Source organism: Saccopteryx leptura, chromosome 2 (assembly GCF_036850995.1).
Source record: "Saccopteryx leptura isolate mSacLep1 chromosome 2, mSacLep1_pri_phased_curated, whole genome shotgun sequence".
Classification (NCBI taxonomy): Eukaryota; Metazoa; Chordata; class Mammalia; order Chiroptera; family Emballonuridae; genus Saccopteryx; species Saccopteryx leptura.
The window spans coordinates 132,544,098-132,568,141 of record NC_089504.1 but is presented as its reverse complement, the minus strand read 5'-3'; the positions used below and the strand labels follow the sequence as shown (position 1 = coordinate 132,568,141).

The 24,044-nt window shown below is 43.6% G+C and overlaps 1 long non-coding RNA gene across 1 annotated transcript in view; it reads left to right on the top strand.

Moving 5' to 3' along the window:
- LOC136394925 (uncharacterized) overlaps positions 1-21,784 on the top strand; it is a 98,538-nt gene extending 76,754 nt beyond the window's left edge. The window contains exon 3 of the long non-coding RNA XR_010749249.1: positions 20,768-21,784. This is a non-coding gene — a long non-coding RNA (uncharacterized lncRNA). The remainder of the gene's footprint in view (positions 1-20,767) is intronic.
- The last annotated feature ends 2,260 nt before the right edge of the window (positions 21,785-24,044 follow it).

Genomic DNA, 24,044 nt, shown 5'->3' with positions numbered 1-24,044 from the left:
GATTGTACTGGTAGAGGCAAAGACATTTTAACAGCCTTATTTTCATCCTTTTTGTCAGTCTTGGAGGGATATAATATGGGCAAGACTGTTTTTGATTTCCAATCCTCATTATCCCTATTATATTTAGCTGCCTCATCTTCTAATTCAGCCTCATCTTTTGGAGATAAAAGATTTTCACTATCATCCTGATGTTTACTTAATTTTAAAGAGGCCATAGCATGATTTGTAGTATCTTGAGACTGCCTTTTACTTCTAATTAACGGAGTCTCTTCTTTTGGAGGAGCAGTTGCCTTAGAAAGTTTATGCATCTCATGTTCTGGATTTAAGGCATCTTTAATCAAGCTCCATAAAGCAAATGTATCAACTGGAACCTTTTCTGGTCCATGTAGCTCATAATAAAGTTTTAAATCTTCTCCAACTTTAACCCATTTCTCAAAATCAAGCGTTCCCTCATCTGGAAACCATGGAGAACATTTTTGTACGAATTTCATAAAACGAGCTACTTGTTTAGAGGAGACCTTAACTCCTTTTTGGGAAAGTGTATACTTAATAACTTTCATAAAGAGTCTTCTTTCTTTAGACTCAGTATGGCCCATGACTTCTCAAAATCTTAAGTTCTGAAATTCTCCACCTATCCTCACCCTGTCTTTCTTACAGGGGGGTCTGCAGCACCCTGAGTGGAGTCCTAGCCGTCCCGAGACAACGAGGGGGGATTACCTGTAGGTCCCTGTATCGGGCGCCAAATGCCGGGGTCCAGCCCCGGGGGGGATCCAGGGGTCCCACAGGAAGAGACGGCGTCGGCGAAATCGAGTGAGAGAGCCGAATTCTTTTCTTTCTCTTTATTCTCTAGTTAGCATTTACTGCCAGGCATCTCTGCTCAATGCTAGTATAGCTCCCTTTTTATACACACACACTGAGTTACAATTACATGGTGTTAATCATTGCTTCTGTTTCACTATGTTTACATGTTTCTGGATAACAGTTAATTTATATCTATAAATTACAAACCAGGTAGCAAATCATTCAAAATACAAAATAACTTGAATAGTGATAACAACATCGGTAAAAGCTTTTAAGGTATTAGTACTAAAAGTTAACTAACTTTACTGCTGTTGTGAGTTAAGGGGCAGAGAGAGATTAGCAGACGAGATTATTAAGGACTAACAATGGACAACCGTTTGCTCAGATAAATGGCTTTGAGTTTAAGCAGTGTCCTACTTTTTCTCACAAGATTCTAAAAGGCTTGCCTATAAAGAAATTGACAGAACATTAAGAATAGCTTTCACCCAAAGATATACAGAGTGCACTTGCAAGATAGCCTAGTAGCAACATAAGACATTAATTGTTATTACTTCTATGGATTTTCCTACATTTCTCTCATTATTAAAGAATTTTTTGAAAGTATGTAAATCTTATGAGAACATCTCATTGAGAAAGCCTAGCAATTGCCTTTAGTCAAAAGACAATTCTCTTAGTAAAACATTCTTTTCTTGCTGACTGCGCTTTCATCCTAGGCCACACAATGGGCCATTTTATTATACCTTACCTAAGATACTATTGTCTAGTCAAATATTACTTATTTATTATATTTAAACACTAGTTAAGTTCTACCTCTATTCTTCTCAGAGTGTATCACTATCTGCAGATCAAATAAGCAAGAAGAAAGGAATGTTTCTTAACTCTATTACATGAAAAGGCTAGGAGGAAAAATGTTGAATTAAGTGAAGGCCGAGAGGTGCTCTGTACACAGCCACTGCCTCCTACCTAGTCACAAGTCACAATCTATTCTTTCTAACATGATTAAGAAGGAATTCTCCTACAAACTTAACCCTTTATGAGGGATATCATAGCCAGCCTCTTATGTCTATGAGCCCAGTTCAAGGGGCTTACAGGCTTTTCTGTGGAACTCACACCCTCTGTCTCATTTCCAAAGAAATTACTACAAATCTACAGGGAAAGTACGGTACTATTATCCCTGTGCCACAAATAATAGCACACACCCAGAAAAAGGGGGGATATAAGGCCAGATTAATTAAAAAAATCAAAGGGGGAAGTATCGTGCCTTTCCTTTTGCAGTGACTTTGTCACCCCACAGCCATTGGTCTTCACTGCAGTGACTTTGTCACCCCGCAGCCATTGGTCTTCACTGCAGTGACTTTGTCAATCAGCAGTTTTTGATCTTCTTCTGCTGTGACCTTGTCAGCCAGCAGTTGTGGGTCTTCTCCTGCTGTGACCTTGTCAGCCAGCAGTTGTGGGTCTTCTCCTGCTGTGACCTAGTTAGCCAGCATTAGTGGATCGGCTCCCGACAGTCTGGTGAGCTAGAAACCTTTGATTCTAGGAAACTCGCATAAGTCAGTAGCTTTGTGAGCACTGAATGCGAGTGGGTTTTGGAGCCCAGTGTGTGTTTTTACTTGCCCGCCAGGTGCAAGCTAGGATTAAAGATGATGGCCCATCAGTTTTTGGCTCCGTTGTTTCTTTGCCGACTGTCCGAATCCAATGCAAACCTGCATGGGCCAGGCTGCTGTGATGGTGGCCTTGGCCACTGGCTTTACACCGAGTAACCCCTTGCTCAAGCCAGCAACCTTGGGCTCAAGCTGGTGAGCTTTGCTCAAACCAGATGAGCCCATGCTCAAGCTCGCGACCTCAGAATCTCGAACCTGGGTCCTCCACATCCCAATCCGACTATCCTCTGCGCCACTGCCTGGTCAGGCCAGCCAGGACCCTTTTGAACTAGCACAGGCCTCCGTTAGACAGTTGAGCCAGGAAATAATTTGGAGAGACTGTGGTGCCTCTCCAATCCACATATGAAAAAATATTACTTTGTACCTTATAGAGGCAGTGATATCAGCCACTTTTTCCAAGATCTCTGACTAAACTATAAAAACCCTATTCCAACCCTTCCCATGGCCAATACAGCTTGGTCTGTCTCAGCCACCTGCACCCAGGCATTTTAAATAAATTTTTCTTTTGGAACATACCAGCCTCGTGTTTTCAGTTTGGCTCTCCCCGGTGCCCACCCATATACCCGGGAAGAGGTTTAGCCTGTCAGGATAAGGCAGTCTAATTGGAGTTCTCTCCATATCTGACCTAGTTAGGGGTTAATATTACCTGCCAGTTGCCAAGAGAAGCTGAAAGGAGGCTTTCCCCTTCCCCAGTGGATTGGCCACCCATGGCTTTAACCTAACAACTATATGCTAAAGACTTCTCAGCCCCTTTTCTATAATATTTCATGTAATTAATATGTCCTAGAGAATAGTGAATAGCCTGGCTTTTTTTTTTTAATTAAAAAAAATTTTTTTTACAGAGACAGAGTGAGAGTCAGAGAGAGGGACAGACAGACAGGAATGGAGAGAGATGAGAAGCATTAATCATTAGTTTTTGGTTGCGACACCTTAGTTGTTCATTGATTGCTTTCTCATATATGCCTTGACCATGGGCCTTCAGCAGACCGAGTAACACCTTGCTTGAGCCAGCGACCTTGGGTCCAAGCTGGTGAGCTTTGCTCAAACCAGATGAGCCTGCGCTCAAGCTGGCAACCTCGGGGTCTTGAACCTGGGTCCTCCACATCCCAGTCCAACGCTCTATCCACTGCGCCACTTCCTGGTCAGGCTAGCCTGGCATTCTTGAAGAAATGTTCATGAAAAGGAAAACAAAACAAATAAAAACAACCAACCAAACAAACCCAAAAAGTTTGGGGTGAAAAGAGCAAGTTGGCATCAGATTATGGAAGGGCTTTAAATACCTATGTTATTCTTACTTTAGCTAATGAAAGTTTTGGCGCAAGGGTTTGGCATAAGGAAAGCCATAGTTATAAAGACTTTCCAGATTTGATACCTGTTAGACAGTGTTGGGCAGATAAAATATATTATGCTTACTTTGTTAAAGATGGCGCTGCCCACGTGGAAGCCCATCGCCCAGGTGATCATACTAGTTGCCCTTCTTACTTGGGATGGGCGTGATTATATTGTATTAATGTGTGTTGGGGATGGGCTGTGGGCAGGCAGGATCCTTGTAGCCTAGGGCTTGGTTTTGGGACTAAACCTTTCCCACCCTTTTTGATGTGGAATGGTGAACTCTCCTGAGGAATCCCATTATGCCTCAGATAACTGACTTTGTATCAGAGACTTTCTTGTTTGTATATTGGATTAAAGGTTTTGATTTCTACACTATAAAGTGGGGCAGACTGGGAGCTTGCTCTCTCTCTCTCTCTCTCTCTCTCTCTCTCTCTCTCTCTCTCTCTCGGTTCCTGAGATTAGTATTAGGAGAGCAGAGTAAGGCCACGTGGAGGAGGCCAGGAGAACCAGGCGGAATGTGGAAGGAGAAACCAGTTTGTGCAGAGAGGAGATGGTGAACAGAGGTGATTGAGACTGGTGAGGTTAGAAACCTTTGATTCGAGGAAACTTGGATAAGTCAGTGGCTTTGGGAGCCCTGAATGGAAAGGGAAATGTTTTCGCACTGTGTGTATTTCTTGCCCACCGGATGCAAGCTGGGATTAAAGCTAATGGCCCAGCCTGACCTGTGGTGGCACAGTGGATAAAGCGTCGACCTAGAAATGCTGAGGTCGCCGGTTCAAAACCCTGGGCTTCCCTGGTCACGGCACATATGGGAGTTGATGCTTCCAGCTCCTCCCCCCTTCTCTCTCTCTGTCTCTCTCTCCTCTCTCTCTCTCTCTCTGTCTCTCACCCTCTCTCTCTCCTCTCTAAAAATGAATAAATAAATAAAATTATTATTTTTTTAAATAACCAAAAAATAAATAAATAAATAAAGCTAATGGCCCACCAGTTCTTGGCTCCGTTGTTTCATTACCGTCTGTCCGAATCCTATGCGAACCTGCATGGGCCAGGCAGCTGTGATGGTGGCTGTGGCTACTGGCTTTACAGACAGTATGGGCTGGAGAGAATTGTATGTGGTCTTAAGACCATTGAAGAGTTTGCGAAGATATGCCAGCCAGAGGTCAGAAGAATCTGCTTCTGCCTTCCTGATTCTCACACACTGCTGACCTTCTTATAAACACTCTCCATCGTGCCCTTTGGAATCTTTGTTTCATTGTACCATCTCTACAGTATTTTTTTTTTAAGTGAGAGGAGGGGAGATAGAAAGACAGACTCCCACATGCACCCCCACTGGGATCAACCCAGCACCCCCTGTCTGGGGCCCTTGCTCGAATCAATCCAGCCACTGGCTGCAGGAGGGGAAGAGAGAGATAGAAGGGGGAGATGGAGGGAGAGAGAAGCAGATGGTTGCTTCTCCTGTGTGCCCTGAACTAGGAATGATCCATGAACCCCAGGGCATTCATATACTGCAGGGCCAGTGCGCTATTCACTCAGCCACTGGCCAGGGCCTATCCCTATATTCTTAATCTCTTTACCCTCCTTCTCCTTACCTTAACTAAAATTTATGGGTTCCCCTTACCCACACTCCCTTGCTCAGCAACCCACTTATACTGAGCCCCCTTGAGCAGAAGTTATTAGTCATCCCATTGGACCCAGAGCTTATCCATTTGCCAGCCATTTCTAGCGCCCTCCCATTCAACTCCTCTTCCTGTGAGGGCCATACCATCCAGCCCCCCCCCCTCCCCCCATCTTTCAGGCTTCCCTTACTCTCCCTCATTCACTTTCAGCACAGTACCTTCTCCTGAAAGTTATTTGGTAATTATAACTTAGATGCTAAATCCACTGGGTGTCATATTTTAACTTGGGGCATTTGATTATGTTCATTGACAGATTCATCAGAAATTTTTTTTTTCCTGTTTCTCCTCATATCCCTCTTGCAATTCTTCTCAGTCTCTTTTGCAACTTCTTCTTCCCCACTTCTTTTTTATTTTATTTTTTTTAATTTTTAAATTTTATTTATTCATTTTTAGAGAGGAGAGAGAGAGGGAGAGAGAGGCAGAGAGATAGGAGGGGGGAGGAGCTGGAAGCATCAACTCCCATATGTGCCTTGACCAGGCAAGCCCAGGGTTTCAAACCAGCGACCTCAGCATTTCCAGGTCAACGCTTTATCCACTGCGCCACCACAGGTCAGGCTCTTTTTTATTTTTAAGATCTTCTTTATTAATTTTACAGAGAGAGGAGAGAGGAGGGGGGATGGGGAACGAGAAGTATCAACTCAGTTGCTTCACTTTAGTTGTTCATTGATTGCTTGTTATATGTGCCTTGACCGGGCAAGGCCAGGGTTTCGAACCGGCAACCTCAGCATTCCAGGTCAGTGCTCTAACCACTGTACTACCACAGGCCAGGCTTCCCCACTTCTTTTTTTTTTTTTTTTTTCTTTTTTACAGAGACAGAGAGAGAGTCAGAGAGAGGGACAGATAGGGACGGAGAGAGATGAGAAGCATCAATCATTAGCCTTTCGTTGCAACACCCTAGTTGCTCATTGGTTGCTTTCTCATATGTGCCTTGACCGTGGGCCCCCAGCAGACCGAGCAACCCCTTGCTCAAGCCAGCGACCTTGGGTCCAAGCTTTGCTCAAACCAGATGAGCCCGCGCTCAAGCTGGTGACCCTGGGGTCTTGAACCTGGGTCCTCCGCATCCCAGTCTGACGCTCTATCCACTGCACCACCGCCTGGTCAGGCCCCACTTCTTAAATGTAAGTATGCCTTGGACGTCTTCCTCAGCCATCTTCCCTTCTCACCTTCAAAGCTCTTCGAATGGTTTGAATTACCATGTATGTGTTGGTGAGCTGACTGACAGCTCACAAATCCACATTACCTCCCAGGCTCTCTCCTGAGCTTTAAATTTTTGTATCCAACTGCCTACTGGGCAGGACTAATTCAATGTAACTGAAACTCCAGTTCCACACACCCAAAAGAGTAGACTCTTTTCCATCTACCCAGGCACCCAAGCACTATCCTGGAAGTCACTTTGACTGCCTTTTTTATATCTGTCATAGATCTATCCTCCTCTCCATTTTTCACTATAAAATTTAAATTAGGTTCTCATTATTCTTTGCCTAAAATGTTAGCTTTTTATTTTGAACATTTTCAAATATACATAGAGTATGATGAATCCCCACATTTCCATCATCTGGATTTAATTAACTTTTTGTCATGTTTACTTCATCTATTATTTCTATCATATTTTAGAGCAAATCTAGCCATCATGACATCTCACTCATAAACAATCAAGTATGCTACTTTATTATTTTACCATAGAAACATTATCACACCTAACAAAATGAACAAGAATGCTTAATATTACCTAATAGTATCTTCTAATTTATATATATATATATAATTGGTTGGTTTAAAGCATGATCCAAACAAGGTCCACACATTGCTTGTAGTTGAAGTGTCTTAGAAACTAGAATAGGCCCTGGCTCTTTGGCTCAGTGGTAGAGTGTCAGCCTGGCATGGGATGTCCCGGGTTTGATTCCCAGTCAGGGCACACAGGAGAAACAACTATCTGCTTCTCCTCCCCTACCCCCCATTTCTCTTCTTCTGCAGCCATGGCTCAGTTTGTTCCAGCTCATTGGCCTCAGGCGCTGCGGATGGCTCCGTGGAGCCTCTGTCTCAGATGTTAAAAATAGCTCAGATCGAGCCTGACCTGTGGTGTCGCAATGGGTAAAGCATTGACCTGGAATGCTAAGGTCGCCGGTTCAAAACCCCGGGCTTGCCTGTCAAGGCACATATGAGAGGTGATGCTTTCTGCTCCTCCCCCTTTCTCTCTCTCTCTCTCTCTCTCTCTCTCTCTCTGTCTCCTCTCTCTAAAATGAATAAATAAAATCTTAAAAAAAAAATTGCTCGGTTCGAGCATGGCCCCAGATGGGCAGAGTATGGGTCCCAGATGGGGGTTGCTGGGTGGATCCTGGTTGGGGCGCATGCAAGAGTCTGTCTGTCTATCTTTCCTCCTCTCATTTAGAAAAGAAGAAAAAAAGATACTAGAATAGTGTCTCCCTTTGATCCTTCCCATTGACTTTTTTTTTTCTTTTTTTTTTTTTTCCGAAACTGGAAACGGGGAGGCAGTCAGACAGACTCCCACATGCGCCCGACCGGGATCCACCCGGCATGCCCACCAGGGGGCGATGTTCTGCCCCTCTGGGGCGTTGCTCTGTTGCATCCAGAGCCATTCTAGCGCCTGAGGCAGAGGCCACAGAGCCATTCCCAGCACCCGGGCCATCTTTGCTCCAATGGAGCCTCAGCTGCGGGAGGGGAAGAGAGAGACAGAGAGGAAGGAGAGGGGGAGGGGTGGAGAAGCAGATGGGCGCTTCTCCTGTGTGCCCTGGCCAGGAATTGAACCCAGGACTCCTGCACACCAGGCCGACGCTCTACCACTGAGCCAACCGGCCAGGGCCCCATTGACTTTTGAAGAGATTGAATCAGCTAGCTTGTTTCACCTACATTTTTGCAGTTGTCTCTGGCAGTCTCTTCGCCTGGGGTCCGGCTCCTTCCCACTACTTCCCTAGGCCATCTTCCACACTGCCATCAGAGCCATCTTTCTGAAATGTAGTTTGAGTCCGGTTATTTTCCTGCTTGAAACTCTTTAATGGTTCCCACGAGCTGCCATGAGGAAATTCAGTCTTCTTCCTTTGTCATATAATGTTTTCACTGCTCTCTACCTAAATTTTCAGTCTCATCTTTGGTTGATGCCTCCTATACAACATAGGCCAAGACCTTTTTTTCCACAAAAACACCAAGCTCACTTTCTGTCAGAATATCATGTATTTGCCTCATTTCCACCTGGAAAATAACTTTTATTCCCAAAGCTCAGCTCAAGTATCACCTTCACAATGATGTTTTTCTGATTCCTTAAGCCCCAAAGAATAAAAATTGACCATCTCCTCCTTCTATCTTGGCCCTAGAGTGTCCCACTGCACATAAGTGTTTCTATTACTGGCTCTTTCTTTTATTGATTGATTAATTGATTAGTTTTAGAGAGACAGAGAGAGAAGCATTCATTTGTTGTTCCACTTATTTGTGCATTCATTGGTTGCTTCCCCTGTGTGCCCTGACCTGCGGTTGAACACGCAACCTTGGTGTTTTGGGATGACACTCTAACAGACTGAGCTAACTGGCTAGTGCCTGCTAGCTCCTTCTGAGGCTCCTTGAAGCTGGGTCCTACTCATTGTACTAGTCTTATCAGCCCCCAGGTGTGTAGAAAAATAGACTTTTAATAAATGCTCATGAGTAGGTAAATTAACAATAAATGAATTGGTTTATATTGCAAGTTGGAAAACAGTAGATTTTTCCCAGAAAAAGTTACTAACAGTCTCTCCTTCTCACAGCTCTTGAAGCCATGGGCACAGCCAGACTTAGGCCAAGGTCCAGGCAATTCTTATTTGAGAGCAGGGCCCCAGACCTCCAGCCTGGTGAGTTCTATCCTGTGCCCCTATGAGAGTCATGTGGTTTTGAGTGACTCTGGTTCTATTACAAGACCATTGGATTCTCAATAAAGCATTTCTGAAGACATAGTCCTTGAATGAAGAGAATTCATTCCTCAAAGAAAGTTGCTTTCTTGGTCAATATGATTTATTATCAAGCACAGTATAAACTGGGAAAAGGCAGGTAGTGACAAAGCAGATGAGCAGGCTGTTATTCAGCGCCAGGCATTTAAAGACTGTGCACTGATTTCATGACACTATTCATGTTACCTCCCTCTTTCACCCTGTGTTTTTTTAATCTTCTAAATGAAGATACTAAACTAGATAATCTCTACCACCTCACACCTGTTAGATTAGCTATTATTAACAAGACAGGTAATAGCAAATGTTGGAGAGGCTGTGGAGAAAAAGGAACCCTCATTCACTGTTGGTGGGACTGTAAAGTAGTACAACCATTATGGAAGAAAGTATGGTGGTTCCTCAAAAAATTGAAAATAGAACTACCTATGACCCAGCAATCCCTCTACTGGGTATATACCCCCAGAACTCAGAAACATTGATACGTAAAGACACATGCAGCCCCATGTTCATTGCAGCATTGTTCACAGTGGCCAAGACATGGAAACAACCAAAAAGCCCTTCGATAGATGACTGGATAAAGAAGATGTGGCACATATACACTATGGAATATTACTCAGCCATAAGAAATGATGACATCGTGCCCTGGCCGGTTGGCTCAGCAGTAGAGCGTCGGCCTGGCGTGCGGGGGACCCGGGTTTGATTCCCGGCCAGGGCACATAGGAGAAGCGCCTATTTGCTTCTCCACCCCCCCCCCCTCCTTCCTCTCTGTCTCTCTCTTCCCCTCCCGCAGCCAAGGCTCCATTGGAGCAAAGATGGCCCAGGCGCTGGGGATAGCTCCTTGGCCTCTGCCCCAGGCGCTAGAGTGGCTCTGGTCGCGGCAGAGCTACTCCCCGGAGGGGCAGAGCATCGCCCCCTGGTGGGCAGAGCATCGCACCTGGTGGAGGTGCCGGGTGGATCCCGGTTGGGCACATGCGGGAGTCTGTCTGACTGTCTCTCCCCGTTTCCAGCTTCAGAAAAATACAAAAGAACCCCAAAAACAATAAAAAAGAAATGATGACATCGGATCATTTACAACAAAATGGTAGGATCTTGATAACATTATATGGAGTGAAATAAGTAAATCAGAAAAAAACAAGAACTGCATTATTCCATACATAGGTGGGACATAAAAACGAGACTAAGACCCTGGCCGGCTGGCTCAGTGGTAGAGCATCGGCCTGGCGTGCAGAAGTCCCGGGTTCGATTCCCGGCCAGGGCACACAGGAGAAGCGCCCATCTGCTTCTCCACCCCTCCCCCTCTCCTTCCTCTCTGTCTCTCTCTTCCCCTCCCGCAGCCGAGGCTCTATTGGGGCAAAGATGGCCCGGGCGCTGAGGATGGCTCTGTGGCCTCTGCCTCATGTGCTAGGATGGCTCTGGATGCAACAGAGCAACGCCCCAGAGGGGCAGAACATCGCCCCCTGGTGGGCATGCCGGGTGGATCCTGGTCGGGCGCATGCAGGAGTCTGTCTGACTGCCTCCCCGTTTCCAGCTTCGGAAAAATGCAAAATAATAATAATAATAATAATTAATTAATTAAAATAAACTAGATCTCTGAGATCATTTCCAGCTCTATCATTTTATTATCTAATTCTTATATAATACCATTATAACATGTATTTGGTGTGATAAAGTTTCAAGAATTATTGATGGCATTTTACAGATGTGGAAACTGAGGGCAATGGGTCAAGAGATGTGCTTCTGACACATGGAGGTAGCGCAGGGGCCTGAAGCCTTCCCGATCTCTGTTTCATTAGCATCAATATTTCTTGGCTCCTGACGGAACTGCAGTCCCTTTCCCTTTCGAAAAGCTAGTCTGCTTTGTCCCCCAGGCCTGCAAAAAAATACAAGAGTCAGAGTATTAACATGAGAAATATTAGAGCACATTTATTCCACTCTCACAGCCTACTAGGGTTTTAGTCTCACAGTATTGAAAGTAAGAAAAGTCAGTGGTGCTGAGACTGCTAGGCACATAGAAGAACGAGGCTGGTGGAGAAGGGGAACAGATCTGAGCTGCTGGGGATGCTTTTTGGTGCCAGTGGATGAAGTCAGGAGGTGGGGGCACCGATCCCAAGGGCATATGGCAACGTCAGCCTCACCTCTTCTCTTCTTGGCAACAGCCAGTCTAGCTGGAAAGAGCAATCTGTCAAGTCTAATTAGAGTAGAAGAAAGTGAACAATGGGTATGCAGCTCTAAATGACAGCTCAGTTTAATAGGGTGGAGGAGCTTGGGAGGGCTGTGTGCTTTGTGTGCTTGGAACTGGTTCCTTCATATGTATGCTTGCTGAACTCAAACTGGATTATTTACCCTTCTCACAACATAATATCTGAAGAGGGAGGGAATCTTCAGGTCCCTGAGCTTTTTAACATGTGCACATCCAGCAAAAGCAGAAGAGAACATGGCTGTGTTTCAAAGGTGAGGCTCTAATTGAAGTTACATCATGCAGTGCGGACACTGCTGTGTGCATGCAACTGATATTTATTAATTTGTTCATGTTTCTCTTTTATGTTTAAATATATTGATAGTATTAATGTTTCTCTTATTACTTTTGCAACCCTCTTTATTAAAAGGCTTATAATTGGATTCTTGAAATTTCAGAGCAGCCTGAAATAATATTTTCGGCTTATAAATGGCCTATCTGATTTGGATATTTTAGTTCTTGCATGAAAATTGGGTTTCACAGGAAAAGGGTATATTTTAGAAATGGAATCAAATACATATATTCCTTAAAATAAATATCTGAATGCAGGTTATTGAGGCTTAAAAACTGCATGTGCACAATCTAAAGACTCAAATAACAGAGGCCTGTTATTAGCAAATATTATAGCAAAGACTAGAGGTTTGTTAATTTATGCCTCAGTGTGGGGCACTCAGACATCTTAAAGGTATAAGAAAAATAATTCTCTTAAGTGGGAGAGAAAAAATGGGAAAAAAGTACATACAAACACAATTTATAAATCTCAGTTGGCATGATTTTGCTGTTCTTTCCTGTGCATAATCTTGTTTAATCCTCCAAGAAGCCTTGAACTGTTACTATTATCTTCACTCCATAGAGGAAGAAATGTAAGGCCCTGAAGAATTAGCCCAAGGTTAAGAGAAATGCAGAGTCAGGCCTTGAACCCAGATCATCTGGCTCCAAGTCTAGTGTACTTTTCAGCACAGCATTTCTGGTAGAGTCAGGAGACCTTGCATTTTAAAAATCATGTGATTTATTATAGTAATGCCAACATGTGGACTGTCTTCTAATCTATTGATCTTTTATGGACTTGAATGAGGCATTAGATTGTTATTTGATGTATTTGTACCACTTACCTTTTATTTTCTAACAGCGTCTCATTTCTTTTGTCCTTTATTTTTCCTTTACACACATGTATTTGAATAAATTATCTTGTACAAAAATAAAATAAAACTCTACCAATGCTATGCACCTCGCCCAGACCCAGTTGTCTCCCCAGGGAAACCAGTTATCAATTTGGGGTTTAACCACCTTGTTTTCTGTGTGTATTTGTATTATTTCTCTGTGTGTGTATGAGACTTGAAAACATAAATGGCTCCATGCTGTACTTTTTATTCTACATCTTACTTTTTTTTCCTTTTTCTTTCTTTAACTTACTATGCCTCCTGGAGATGTTTCCATGGCAGTATGTTTAAGTCTAATTCATTGTTTTTCGTCAGTACATAGCATCCTATGCACTGTCACTTTTATTGTTTCCTCGCCACATTGCCTCTGCTTTTGAAATGCCTTAGTGACACAGCAAGTCAACATTTAAACGTATTTGTTTTTATGGGGTACATAGAGATAGGCATAGGCTTTGGGGCTCATTGGCATGTTAGTTAGGAAGGAAATGTGGAAGCACCCACCCCAGCACTCGGAGCTGAGATGAGAGGCCTAGGGCAGGCACTGTTATCAGTAGATTTGTTACCTCTCAGGCTTGGAATTTTAGCATTTACATTTTTCCCCTTCAGAGACAGAGGATGGGTCACTGGATGTTTGTACCCCACCAGGGCACTGTCCATTCTAAGTCTGGGCTGGCCCTCGGAGGTTTTTCTTTTTCTTAGAGCTGCTGCTCTTGCTACCAGCAGCCTCTTCAGGTCCACTGCTCAGTGGCTCCTCCTTCAAAGAGAATTTCCTCTTTTTCTTGGGGACACTCCTGTCTGTTTCCTGCCTCTTCAGGGTCCCTAACTAGTTCCTCTTTGGGGAAAGATTTCTTCCTCTTGGGAAGATTTTCCCTTTTTTTAAACCACCTGTTTTCCAGAGATATATTTCTTACAGATGAGAAATAGTACTAACATATTTGACAGGGTGCTGTGAGGATGAAATGAGCATGCATAGGAAAAAAAAACACATCAAAACCAGACGTAATGAGATGGGTAAGTATGAATTGTGTTTGCTCGCCCTTTTCCCTCTCTCTCTCTCCGTTTGGATATTATGTTGTGAGGCAATTCCTCAAGGAAGAGTAGTTAGTATATGGAGCTGTGAGTGTTGCTATTAGAAATTCCATAGCAGGAATGTAACTAAAAGCATGGGCTTTGGAAACTAACAGATCTCTGGATTCAAGTCCTGATGTGGCTATTTATTAATTGTGTAACTTGGGTAATGTTTTGTAATATGTAAAAGAGGGTAGTAATAATGGTAAACTTGGGCTGTAGGGTTATGGTTAAGGTTTAAATGAGATAATGTATATGAAGTATTTATAGAGTTTCTGGTTTATAGGAAAGTCAGCTGCTGTCATCACTGTAAGTCAGAGAAGTTGCAATATCCTCACTTCTGTTTTCTGTCTATAAAGTATCACTATCCAGTTTCCTCAGATGTGACAATAAAGGCAGGCCTAATCTCAGGATTAAAGCATAGCCATTCATTGTTCTTTTCGTCCATAATTTCTCTTTCTTTTTTTAATGCAAGTATTCCCTGAGTGCCTACCGCGCGTCTAATACCCTGTTGAGTGCTTCATGAAACATATAGTAAGTGCTGACAGTTAAGTTCAAATGCCTTAATGTATGAGGTTAGCACTGGGAAGAACTTTGAACCTGTCAAATAAAAGACATTCTGTAATACTCTCTGTGGGTAACAGATAACATAAACCCAGGGTGGTATTATGGATATACATGCCCAGTGGCTATTTTATCAAAATTTCCTGTTAATTACAAAGGTATATACTGTATATACATATATACCTTTAACACCTGCTTATTTGTCTTTTACCTAGTGTTGGGCAGATAAAATATATTATGCTCACTTTGTTAAAGATGGCGCTGCCCACATGGAAGCCTGTTGCCCAGGTGATATTAATGTGTGTTGGGGACGGGCTGTGGGCAGGCAGGATCCTTGTAGCCTGTGGTTTGGTTTTAGGACTAAGCCTTTCCCACCCCTTTTGATGTGGAGTGGTGCAATCCCATCATGCCTCAGATAAGTGACTTTGTGTGGTTTTTTTTTTTGTTTTTTGTTGTTGTTTTTTTTTTACAGTGACAGAGAGTCAGAGAGAGGGATAGATAGGGACAGATAGGAATGGAGAGAGATGAGAAGCATCAATTATTAGTTTTTCGTTGTGATGCCTTAGTTGTTCATTGATTGCTTTCTCATATGTGCCTTGACCACGAGCCTTCAGCAGACCGAGTAACCCCTTGCTCGAGCCAGTGACCTTGGGTCCAAGCTGGTGAGCTTTGCTCAAACCAGATGAGCCCACACTCAAGCTAGTGACCTCAGGGTCTCGAACCTGGGTACTCCACATCCCAGTCCGATGCTCTATCCACTGCGCCACCACCCGGTCAGGCCAGATAAGTGACTTTGTATTAGAGACTTCCCTATTTTGTATATTGGATTAAAGGTTTTGATTTCCGCACTATAAAGTGGAGCAGACCGGGAGCTTGCTCTCTCTCAGTTCCTGAGATTTGCATTAGCGGAGAGAGCAGAGAGGAGAGCAGAGAAAGGCCACGTGGAGGAGGCCAGGAGAAGCAGCCAAGATGGTGGAGTGCTGAGTGAGAAGCCAGTTTGTGCAGAGTTTGTGCAGGGAGAAGGAAGGAGATGGGGAACAGAGGTGAATAAGTCTGGTGAGCTAGAAACCTTTGATTCTAGGAAACTTGGATAAGTCAGTAGCTTTGTGAGCACTGAATGAGTGGGTTTTGGAGCCCAGTGTGTGTTTTTACTTGTCCGCCAGGTGCAAGCTAGGATTAAAGATGATGGCCCACCAGTTCTTGGCTCCATTGTTTCATTACTGTCTGTTCGAATCTAATGCGAACCTGCATGGGCCAGGCTGCTGTGATGGTGGCCCTGGCTACTGGCTTTACACCTAGCTTCAGAATAATTTTAGAAGCCGGCCTGGGTCTCATTTATAGAACTTGAGCCATCAGATCATAGGCTAACATGGGGCTGGTTTCCTGGCTGGGGTTGCCCTCACTTCCTCTTGATAGTACCAGAAATGAGGCTGCCAGGAGCTGGTGAGGAGCTGTTCTCCACAAGGCTTAAGACTTGGTTGAGTAGAAACATGCAGATATCTTGTTATTCCACACAAAATGGCTGATATTTAGTGAGTACATTAAAATCCCCAAAGAGTAGGGACTGTCTTATAGTGTCTTAAAGGATGCCATGTGAATGAACTGAAAGTACCTACTGGAGGGACGGGGGGCAAATTCCCAGGAAATAAATCTATACTATTTCCAAAATGTCAGCCTAGTCTATCTCAGTCCAGTAAGCTTTCTCTGTTGTGTATATAAACCTATTCCAGCAGGCCCAGCTGGACATAAAAAGCCACCTCAGCTGTCAAGTGCAGGAGCCAGATGTAGCTTTGGTTTATGTAAGGGCAGGGGCCTCCACAGACATGGTGGCCATTCAAATGCAGGTTCTCATTAAATTCGGGCAGACGGTAAAGAAATGGCTGAGTCGGAGAATGGTGGGCCATTCTGTTTATTGGTGTCTCACCAAGACAGGCAAGCCACAAGAAAAGCCAAGGGAAAAACAGGTGCTTTTCCCATGGAGGGCAAGGGATCAGGGAGGAGAGAAAGAAGAAATCCTGCCTTACCAGGTGGTGGCAGAGTGGATAGAGCATCGGACTGGGATGCGGAGGACCCAGGTTCGAGACCCTGAGGTCACCAGCTTGAGCGCAGGCTCATCTGGTTTGAGCAAGGTCACCAGCTTGGACCCAAGGTCGCTGGCTCGAGCAAGGGGTTACTTGGTCTGCTGAAGGCCCGTGGTCAAGGCACATATGAGAAAGCAATCAATGAACAACTAAGGTGTCGCAACAAAGAATTGATGCTTCTCATCTCTCTCCGTTCCTGTCTGTCTGTCCCTATCTATCCCTCTCTCTGACTCTCTCTCTCTGTATAAAAAAGAAAGAAAAGAAAGAAAGAAAGAAAGAAAGAAAGAAAGAAAGAAAGAAAGAAAGAAAGAAAGAAAGAAAGAAGAAAGAAAGAAAAGAAAGAAAGAAAGAAAGAAAAAGAAAGAAAGAAAGAAGAAATCCTCCGGCACCTCTGGGTGGTGGGGACAGAATCTCCCTTCCAGTAAACATTAGCAAGACAACGGCCCCTCCCAATCAGGAAGGCAACCTTTAACCTCAGACTGCTATATCTGGCTGCTCAGCCCCCAATGCAAACTATAAGCAAGCAAACATATACATCATATTTACAAACTTATTTGACCAACAGTTTAAGAATCAGTTCACGTAGCAGATGCTCTGAGTTGCTTAGAGAGTGGCATGCTTATTATTCCTGATACAAAGACAAGTATCCTATGTCTTAGTTCCACTCTTAGATCAGGGATAGGTAATTCTGAATGTTTTTAGTTTTAAAGGAGCTATGTTAAATCATTCCTATAAGAAAAAAAAAATCAGTGTGAAAAGGTGTAATTTTTCAGAGAGCCCTTTTACTGCTGAAGGGATTTCTTAGTGGACAAAGGAATTCGCTCATTAAATCACACCTCTGTGAAGAAGAGAGCCTAAGTGTAAGGTGAAGGGCATGTAATTGTTAGGTTAATTGAGATTCAGTACACCTTTGTCTCTGCCACCCTTTCTGAGGGTGATCTTTTTATTTTTTAATTTCATTTGGTAAAAAGTGCATCTTCCTGAAATTTTTGCCTTGAAACCCAGAATAAAAATTTATAGCATGTTAGAATTCTATAATCTGACTCTGCTTTGCACAGGCTCCAAAATATGCTTTCCAAATCATTATTGGCAAGGAATTTATTTTGCCCTCCTGCAAGAAGTGAAAGCAGCTGGTGTATGAAACTTGAGAAAGAGTCCATTTTCTAAGGAAGAACAAAGAGAAAGCAATAACCCTCCCCCTTGGAGAAGCTGCTTTGCTTTGTCTGAGCCGACTCCCTTTGAGGACCACAGCAGGAGAGGTTTAGAGCTGGGTCCCTGCTATTAGTTTAGTAACACTTGGTTCAGCAGTCCTGGGGATGTGGGAAGATGTGTGCCCCCTGCACAGTGTTCCTGTTATCAGCTGCCCCATGCATGTAGCCTCTCTCCCAAGGACACTTTTATAACACAGTAACACTTAGGGAGACATTCCTCTCCTTTACTTCAGTGTCTCTGGGACTAAACAAATGTCAGGCCTCATCTTGGATCCTGTTCCCGGACAAGAAAAAAAATCAGAGATGTTCTAAATTAAAATTACAGCGGCCTGAGAGTGAAAGAGATAGAACATTTAGCCTGTTAATAGCTATAGACCAGCTCTGACAAAAGACTGCTCACATTTTTTGAATATCTGTTGAAATTTAGGATCAGTTTCTAGGCGGGTATTTCCAAGACTATCCAAAAGAGAGAATAACCAGGTGCTATTAAACCCTAGCAGCTCCGCTTCTTATTTACAAATGAACTTTCCAATCTGCTGCCCACAGCGGATCCACAGGTGTGGACACTTCTTCTTTGAGGACTCTGCTGCACCTACCCTAGAACTACCCCAGCTTCACCTTCTCCCACCCACTTTCTCTACAGTTAAGTAAATCCTTTCAGAGTGGCTTACATCTTTCTCTCCCATTCCTGATGTATAAAATGCTTGCAAAACTCCAGGACAGTGAACATACTGTCTTTTCTACCTAGGCATGTTGCTGGTGGCTTCGACTCCATGCCCCAAGATCAGGCTTCTTCTTCTCCTTCTACTCCTCCTCTCACTTCCTCTTCTTCTTCCTTTTTTGCTAGCAATAGCCTAATAAATCCCTTCTAAAAAGACTTTCAGCCATGGAAGTTAAAAAATTTTCATTTAACACCCTAATTCACTAAGTTACTATATATCCTTTGTCATCCAAACACTGAGCTCTCAGTGCTCATCTGCTTGGATCCAGACTGTGAAGACCACAGCTCAAGTGGTCACGTATAAGAGGTGGGAGCCTCCTTCTCCAGGACCCTCAAGAAGCCTTCTGTTCCAGTTGGGTTCCTAATTATGGTGTTACTGGTGCTACTAGACAAAAGAGAGGGCCCTGTTTTGGACCAATGTCTATAATTTATGTCTACAGCTACGCCCTGATGGGAGACAGAAATTTTCATGTCAGAGAACAGGGACCTAACCTGATAAACAGCATGACTAGTTCAAATTCTTACCAGCCAAAGGGTGGGTTCTTGTCTTTCTCCAGATAGAAGTCATGGGAGGCAATGCTAGAACATTAAAGGTTTATTAAGCTTTAGAGGGGAGGTCAAAGCTTGATGTATCAAGGGAGCGGATATGGCTCCCTGAACCCCTGCCAAGGCTGTATTTATTTAGCACTGGTGAGTCTACCTCTTGGCTGATCTTTCAGGTCTCTCCTTTGGTGGGCTAAGTGCAGTGGGCTACATGCTCTGATATACTAGGCATGTCTCATTAGCATCTTAACTCTTCATCCAGGGGTGTCTTTTTAGTATTATAATATGCAAAAGTCACCAAAAGGATAGTCTTAGGAGCTATTGCGCAAGTGCAATTTTAGGGACTTTCCTTAGCCTGACTGCATCCTTTCTTCAGCGGGAAGCATTCATAGCCCTTTTGGTAGGGGGAAGGACTGGTGTGCTGCTATTCTGGCTTTGTGGCTGGATCTGATCCCCTGTTGCTTTCTTGAAGGTGGCCTCCTACAAAATGAAACTGTCCACTTATGGGTCTTCAACAGAGATGTACTATTCTTATACTTAATGCACTAAGTCTCTGTAAGTGAAAGGGACAAGAAGGTTAGAAGCACATCATTTGGGCAACCTGAAAGACAGGGCTCTATAAGAGAAAGCATCAGCTTAATGAAAGGCAACACAAAGCTCTGTGCAGTATAAAAATGGAGAAGCTGCACTTTGGCATCATCTTGCAGGTTACAATTCCCAGCAATCGCCTTGGCTCAGGAGCAGAAGCGCAAGGCATCTTTCTGTGGGCCTCAGCCATAGGGGGAGAAAGGTGGTACCACAATTCTCTCCCAGTGGATGCTGATGACGTGTTCTAAGCAGATGGTTCCAAAGGCTCCTGTCAAATGAGTGAACAGAAAAAGGAAGTGGGGAGAGGAGGAGGGACTCTAAAATGGCACTGCAACAATCCTGGAATAAAAATGAGGGGCCATAGTGAGAAATAGGCACAATCACCTTGAAACTCAACCTCCTGCTAGTTGTTGTTGTTGTTTTCCAATTTGCTTCTGATAACCTTTTAAAATATTTTGTAAATAACTTCAAGCAGGATAAGATAAATGAAAGAGAGAGCCTATCAGGCTTTACTTTTTCACTCCCCTTTAGGATTGTCCTAAATCACAATTGTACCACAAAAATCGAATCCACCCCGTTTAAGCTTTAGGAAGCATTAAAACAGTCAAATCTTTTGAAATATTGTACACCAAAACCGTTATAGGCCACTAGGTTTCTCTTCTCAGCACAGAGGCTTGTTCTGGTGGTTCCCATGACTTTCAGTTTTGTTTGGTGGACGCATAACGTGCTGCACGGATTGCAGCCGTGTTTGGAACGTCTGCTGGGTTAAGCGGTCGCTGGAGCGACGCCGCAGGCTTTGGTTCCCCCTTCTCACCAGCAGACGGCGCTGTTTTCCGGGCTCCCGCGGCCGACGCCCTGCCCGCCATGAAGTGCACTTCCGCCGCGGCCTAGCGAAGCTGACCTCCGTCACGCCTCGTTAGTCGTTCTTGAGGCAGCCATCGCGGCCAGCTAACATTTCTGAACCACTATGTCCTTGTGATAGTTTATGCTACTTGAAAACTTGCTTGTTGGGTCTTTCAAAAGAGTGGAAGTCCTGAAAAATAAAGTATTTGGGATTGTGTAATCACTGAATTATTAAACAACTCAAAAATGATTTTCAACTTAGTAAAATAAAGATATTCTTTGACTCCAGAGAGAAAGCAATAGATGTTGAAAATTACAATGTTTAAAAAAAATCTCCTTCCTGTTTATTCCAGACTCTCGGTGCAGGCGTCAACAGCTTGCGAAAATTCAGTTGCGGCGCCATCTGCTGGACGAGCCGCGAATCTGCAAGGCCCTGCCCGGGAAAGAGATCGCGTTGCAGGTGAAGGAAGGCCCAGCCTTCACCCACGAGACTGGCACCAAGGTAGCAGTCACATACAATCAACTTATGAAAAAGAGACTAAATTGACTCTCCACGAAAATAGGCTCAGGCGTAAATGAAGTGACATATGTTTTTTAGGTGTCCTCTTAAGAAAACCTGGGGCTTTAGGAGAAGAGGAGGCATAAATCATTTCATTACAGCCTGACCTGTGGTGGTGCAGTGGATAAAGTGTCAACCTGGAACATTGAGGTCGCTGGTTCAAAACCCCGGGCTTGCCTGGTCAAGGCACATATGGGAGTTGATGCTTCCTGCTCCTTCCCCCTTCTCTCTCTCTAAAAATGAATAAAATTTAAAAATTAAAAAAAAATCATTTCATTAAACCCACACATCTGTCAGGTGCGAGGCAGAAAACTAAAACTATATTTTCCATCAATCTACACAGAGGAGTATCAGGAACAGAACTCACAACTTATTTGTTCTCCTGAATGGAACTGATTTTACTGAATGGAAGGAATTTTAAAAGTGAAATGGGTGACAGAAACAAAATTAAGCTGGGAGTGGGGGGAGGTGATAAAGTATGACCTTGGCCGTGGTTTGTTAGAAAGTCACTAAGCCCTGCTACCATTTTACTAATTCTGTTCTGATTTACTTAAAGATTGTTCTTTTTAGGAGACTTCAGAACCTTTTCACAGACGGGTCTAAACCCATTTGCAAACACATATATATACACCATAAACCTGCCTTCACTATTATTGCAAACTTTTTAAAGGCCATAATCAGATCATTTCCTTTTTTTAGTTAGAAATTAAGTTTAATGGAGTGACATTAATCAATAAGAGTACATAGGTTTCAGGTGAACATCTCTATAGCATTTGAACTGCTGATTGCATTGTGTGCCCATCACCCAAAGTCAAATCATTTTCTGTTACCTTATATTTGTCCCTCTTTAATCCCCTCTCTCCTGTTCCCTCACCCCCATAATCACTCCACTTTTAATCAGATCACTTCATAATACGTGTAAGTCATCATTTTGCTCTGCACCTTATATCTCAATAAAACTGGAAAACAAGAAAGGGATCACTTTTTCCCTATGCTTACTGCCATTGGCCTCCAGTTTGGCTTCCTTCCCTCCTGGGTTTGCAGTGGATACTCCCTATTATATGCATGTGTATGATTCTGGGGTTCTTCACTTTCACTGAATTCTCAAACCGCAAGGAAGACACCAGAAGAGTCCATGAGCAGCACTGGTGGGCATAATGGCTTCACCCCTGCCCTGGGCCCTCTCTGCTGTCAGCTGCCTGAACTGAGAAGAGATGCACCCAGCTCAGACCCTCTGCCTGCCAACTGGGCTGGGAGTAGGAATAGGATCTCCGTGTCCAAGCCAAACCTGTTTCAAGCCACAATTACCTGGTTTTGATTCCAGCCCCACTTGGTCAAAATAAAAAAATAAACAAAGGCCATAATCAGAAAATCTTGGGGAAATGGTAGAACTCAGAATTATAGAAGAGAATTACAGTTGCCCTACCACCTGGAAAATATGGTATTGCTGATAGAAAACTTTTGTAATAGAAAAATATTATCAAACAAGGTTCTGACCCTCCAGAACTTGCTAATAACTTTCTAACAAAAATAAGTCTTTGTGCTTTGGGATGAGCTTTTAGTGCTTTTCCTGAAAGAGATGAAGTGGCTTTACCCATGTGACATAGTGTTTATAAGGACATCCTTTGGTGCTTCAATAACAGCCGTCATGAACGAGACCTACTGATTCTACTGCTGTAGTGAATAGTGTCATAGAGAAAATGTTAGTGAATAGTGTCATAGAGAAAATGTAGACCCTCTCTATGGGTGCTTAAAGAAAACTAAAAATCCAGGATGAGATCTAAAAATCCATTGTGATGGTACATGGATGGTACTGGAGAACTAGAAAACTGACTATATATTTTTACTTTGAATGAACAAGGAGTTATTAAGTACTGTACCGAATTATGACCAGTGGAGGAACTATTTGATGGGTAATACCACATCTGCCACATCTCTCTTCTATTAGTGTATTTGTGAGGGAAGTCTTTCATAGAAATTAATAGTCCTGTGAGTGATGGCATGAAGTGGAAAATTGTACATCCCTTGGGGAAGGTGCTTTCGGGGCCTCTCGCTGGGGGGTCAGAGGTGGAGCAGTGAGAACCAGACACGGTAAGCCCTCACACTCTCTTCCTCTCCTGAGGCACAAGGCAGCACCGGAAGCTGAATGTTTTCTCTTCTGTGGTTCTCCTTAATTCATTTTGTTTGTTTAGAAGGTTCCACCCTCAGAACAAGCCACATATGAAAACTACCTGTCAGTTTCTTCACAGGCATCCCAGAAGTATTCACTGAGCACTATTTTTGGTTAACCCAATATAAAAAGACTACCCATTCCCCCCAGCAATTGAGGTTGGGGTTCAAATATTTTGTGTTTGGCAAATAGCGAGGGAAAATTTTTCTAGAGATGACCTCTCCCTTGACTTTTAGCCTGTTCTAAATTGGGCCTTTGAGAGAATGTGACCATTCTCTCAAAAACATGAAATGGATTGAACTTGGTAGAAATTTATATCCAGACCCTAGAGTTAGGTAAGTATGTCTGTTATGGTCAAAATCCTGACCCACAGAGGGCTTGCTTTAACACTGCCAATGCAACTCACCTTTGTTCTCTCAGCACAGACCAGTCGCTTCCCTCCCCTCCCGGCAAAACGTCAGGCTAACTTCTACTCATCAGTAGGTCTTGGCTTTTTGGCCAGTTTCTCTGAGATTTTCTTGGCACCCTCCCCCCAAAAGGAGGGTTCACCTATTGAGTTCCCAACATCTCATGGTTCCCCGTCATAGCTCTGTAATACCATATTGTCACTGCTTTTATCTGTCTGTCTCCCATACTAGAATCTTATATCCGATGAAAATGGGGCCAACGCTATTATTATCTTCATTTCACATCCTCAGTACCTAATTAGTGCCACAGATCAAGCAGGTTTAGATAGGAATTCAGCACACAGGGATGGGAGGGAAGGATATTGTGGATGGAGGAATTGTCATGAGCACGTCCACAGGTCGAGGAGCATGCCTGTGGTGTGGCTGACGCTGGAGGGGGACTACAGGAGATTGGACATGAAAGAGTCTGGGTGGTTATGGATATTGTGAATGTT